Source organism: Aethalodelphis obliquidens, unplaced genomic scaffold (genome assembly GCF_003676395.1).
Source record: "Aethalodelphis obliquidens isolate GAN/ISIS:26980383/991018 unplaced genomic scaffold, ASM367639v1 scaffold21, whole genome shotgun sequence".
Taxonomy (NCBI): Eukaryota; Metazoa; Chordata; class Mammalia; order Artiodactyla; family Delphinidae; genus Aethalodelphis; species Aethalodelphis obliquidens.
This window is the reverse complement of record NW_020837965.1, coordinates 2,996,066-3,000,180: the sequence shown is the minus strand read 5'-3', so window position 1 is coordinate 3,000,180 and position 4,115 is coordinate 2,996,066. Positions and strand designations below refer to the sequence as shown.

The 4,115-nt window shown below is 53.5% G+C and overlaps 1 long non-coding RNA gene across 1 annotated transcript in view; it reads right to left on the bottom strand.

The window, feature by feature from the left end:
• Positions 1-325: 325 nt before the first annotated feature.
• Positions 326-4,115, bottom strand: part of LOC113627501 (uncharacterized) — a 16,878-nt gene continuing 13,088 nt past the window's right edge. The window contains exons 3-4 of the long non-coding RNA XR_003435573.1: positions 2,518-2,708; positions 326-1,096 (exon numbers count right to left, since the gene is read on the bottom strand). This is a non-coding gene — a long non-coding RNA (uncharacterized LOC113627501). The remainder of the gene's footprint in view (positions 1,097-2,517; positions 2,709-4,115) is intronic.

The following is a 4,115-nucleotide window of genomic DNA, read 5'->3' as shown; positions in this document are numbered from 1 at the left end:
TGTGTGTGTGTGTGTGTGTGTGTGTGTGTGTGTGTGTGTGTGTGTGTAAATGCCCAGAAAAGGTCTGGGACGATATAGAGCCAACTGCTAATATAGGTTACTGCTAAGGAAGCAGGGATATTAGTAAGAGACGGGAAAAAAAGGAACTTTCACTTTTTCTCTCTTTACGTCTGTGTTCACATTTTTTTATGGAGAGAAAAAAGCTAGTGTAAAGAAAAGTACGCGGGACTTCCCTGGTGGCACAGTGGGTAGAGTGCCACGCTCCCAATGCAGGGGGCCCGGGTTCGATCCCTGGTCAGGGAACTAGATCCCACATGCATGCCACAACTAAAGAGTTCGCATGCCACAACTAAGGAGCCCACGAGCCACAACTAAGACCCGGTGCAACCAAATAGATAAATATTAAAAAGAAAAAGAAAAGTACCCTCCTTTCCTCTGTGCTCCTTGTCTAACTCCCTCATCTACCAGAGCCTTCTGCAAGTTCCCACTCCTTACTGCACTTTTTGGGACAGTGAGTTCCTCCAAGGTCTCTTAGTTTTTTCTTTTGAAGGAGGAACCCTGGCTGGGAGAGTTGGACGTGACCTGGATCCATATCAAAGGCCCCCGTGACGTTGGAGCGGACCAGTAACAACCCAACATCCATCCTGGCCTTCTGACCTGCATCCCCTGCTCTGGCGGCCAGGTCGTCCAGTAGACCCTGCGGAGACAGCCTGTGGGGTGAAGCCCCTTTGAGGGGGGCGGCCTGCAGCAGGGGAGGTGCATGGGAAGGAGCCCAACAAGGCTGTTTGGTCGTCACCAACTCTGATCTATTCTATGCTGACACCTCTGCAAGCAGGTGCGGCCACCTCCAGTTCGTCCAGGCTCAGCTAGGGAACTTCACCCTGTCCCTCTCCTGCGATGAACCTGGCTTCAGGTGCTCGCAGTGTTGACACCCGGCCAGCTCGCGACTCAGTGGGTCGTAGCCACCTGCTGCTGCTGGTGTTTTACTGGGATGCTTCTTGAGGATAAGGAGAAGTTTCTATCCTAAGTTCATTTCCCGGCGTTGAGGATGGAGGTACTTCCCCAGCCACAGGATCCACCTTCTCACCAGTGCTTCCTGAAAGTTAAAACATTGGCAAGAAGTCAGGTGACCGGTCAGAAGCCATATGACGCAGCCACTCCCATCCTCTCGCCTCAGCCAGACTGGACACCTGGGTGACCTGCTGCTCCTGAGGGTCCCCAGGGCCGAGGAACCCTCTGACTGGGCTTCTTGGTGATGGGAGCTGATGCAGGGCTGCACCACTTAGGATGCCTACAAGGCCAAGGTGACCCAAACCCTGTCCAGCTCATCTTAGGCACTCCATCCCCTGCCCCAACACCACCTGCAGTTGCTCCAGCATGCCTGCTCCTGCCTGCCTCCGGGCCTTTGCATAAGCCAGTAGGTCTCAAACTTGTGTGGGTATCAGAATCCCCCCGAGGGCTTACTCAAGATTTCTCGGCCTCATCCCCAGCGTCCTCGATTCAGTAAGTCTGGGGTGAGCCCCAAGAATCTGCATTTCTAACAAGTTCCCAGGTGACCTCATGCTGCCCACCCAGGGACCACCCTTTGAGAATTGCAGATGTAAGCCATCGCCTCATCTGTCACTCCCTCGGGAAGCCTTCCTGGACTTTTCCAAGAGACATGAGTGTCCCCCACCATGTGCTTTCATGGGACCTGGTACTTCTGTTCATGACACTTATCACATTTTGCAATTACTATAAATTTGTGAAAATGTTAAATTGATGCCCGTCTCCCTCTTAAGCGTACGTCTGTTTTGTTTCCCCTTGTCTCCCTGGTGCCCAGCACAGTGCCTTGTACATAGTAGGTGCTCAACAAATAGCTGCTGTATGAATGAATGAGTGAATGAATGAATACATGCAAAAGACACTCAGAAGCTTGTCGTGGTTACCACTGGCTCAGGCGACTCTGGGTTCTAGTAGCACAATGAGGGGAAGTGGAGGGAGATGGTTTGGAACGCAGCTGCGGGGGTTCAGACCCAGCTGGTGTTACTAGCTGTGTGACCTTGGGTTCGTTACTTAACCTCTCTGTGTGTTTCCTTGCTCATCTATACAATGAGACTAGTAAGGGTACCCAGTTCACAGAGTTATATGAGGAGTAACTGAGTAATCCATCTAGAAGGCTTACACGCATGCCTGCCACATGTTAAGTGCGATCTAAAATTATGTCTTATTGTTATCAAAGTGCCTGGCAGTGAGGCCCTTCTTGCTTTTATCAGACTCTGTCCAGGGATCAGCTTCTGGAGAGGTCCCTCTGGTAGACTTGGGTAAGACCTAGACGAAGGAATTAACCCAGAGTCTGCATTTGGATGGACTTTCCCAGAATTTGCTGTGCCCACCTGCCCGGGCTCAATGATGGTTGCGGGCAGTGTGTGTCTGCGGGGTGGGGACATGGCTGCCGCCCTTCTGCCTGTCCCCACGTGCTTGGAGCGGGCGTTTCTGACCTTCCCTCACTGCCTGCCTGGCATGGAGCTGACTCACCGCCAGGAGCGGGTGGTGATTAGTATGCAGGGCAGGTACTGGGAGGAAAGCTGTCTCCACGCAACAGCTCTTGATGTGTTTCTCTGATTAATGTGGCAGAGAGAACATTGCAGCTTTTTCCTGAATGGTTGCCACGTGGAGCCGGAGTCATTAGCATTGCATCTCCCGCTTGCCGTGACCTGCTGACCACCCTAAGTAGATAAAAATGAAAATGGCCAAGACAGCTGCAAGGCTCAGAAACAAACTGCCTGGTGGCTCTGCAGCCACGGGAGAGTCTTTCATGTGGAAGTTTTCCGGAACGGCCCCGCCTTCCCCATCCTCTCGCACCCCTGCTAAACTAACTAAAGCCATCCTTAAAGTTTCTGCTTCTGTCACTGTTGGTCTCCAGTGAGCGCAGAACCCCTTTCTGAGCAATGGAGCCCAAGTATGAGTGTAAGCATCATTGCCTCCCCCGCAGGTGTGTGCCCAGGTGAAACATGATGGGAGGAGGGGAAAGGGTACCAGGTAGAGGGATCAGATTGGGTGAAGGACGAGGTGGTGGGAGGGAGCTAGAGCACTGAGGGGTCCGTGCTGGGCAGAGAGAGCAAGTGGGGTGGAGCAAGAAAGGGGACTGGGGACCCAGACTTTATCCTGAGGGCAATGGGGAGTAACATCGCATGGAGGGATGGTATCTCATCAGCGGTAAGACCAGGCGTTATAAAGATCCCTGTGTCTCCAGCGTGATGGATATTGGGGGCCCCGTGTAGACGTGTGGGGAACAGTGAGGAGGCCATGGCCATAATCCAGGTGGGTGCTGCTGCCTTGAATTAACACCACACGTTCCTCAGGGCAGTTCCTCCCAAACCCCGGGAGTTGGGGTATCAAAAGCTTGCGTTGCTCGGGGAAACTGAGACAAGCAGTGTTGGCTTGGGAGGTGACAGCCTCAGCAGGATGGGAGTGATGGTGGGGAGGAGTTCCTTCTGTAACTTTGCTCTTTCCTTGGCTCTGTGGGGCTGGATTCATGTTACCGTGCTGTTCTGAATTAGTGGTCTTGGATTTTTTTCCCCCTAATTTGCTATTTTCGTTCTCTGGGTCTCAGTTTCCCAGTCTATGCAGTGGGGGAGGGGCAGGGAGCTCAGAGAATGGCCCCTGGGCTTCCTGGGAAGGATAATGAACGATAAGACGGGCCCAGGTAGCGCGCTTGAGGTCCTGCCAGCTCCATGCCCCCCCCACCCCCCGCCACGGAGCCTCTGCCACCACCCCCGCACATCACCGGCACAGCCCCATTTGGGTACTGGTCTTCAAAGCCAGCCCTACCGCACCCACTCGCCAGGGAGCAGGCCTCTGAACTCAGCCCAGGCTGGAAGGGAATGAGCAATGGCGCTAATTGCGGAGTCGGCAGGAGAGGCTGGGAGGAGCAGCGGAGAGAGAGAGAGATCATCTTGTGATGCGCCAATTACTGATCAGCTGGGACATAATTGCGGGGCCGCCATCCCGGCTGCTGGAGGTACCAGGCCTCCCTCTCGTTAATCAACGATAATCCAGAATGACGACCCTTAATGATTTGCAAAGACACACACACACACACACACACACACACACACACACACACACACACA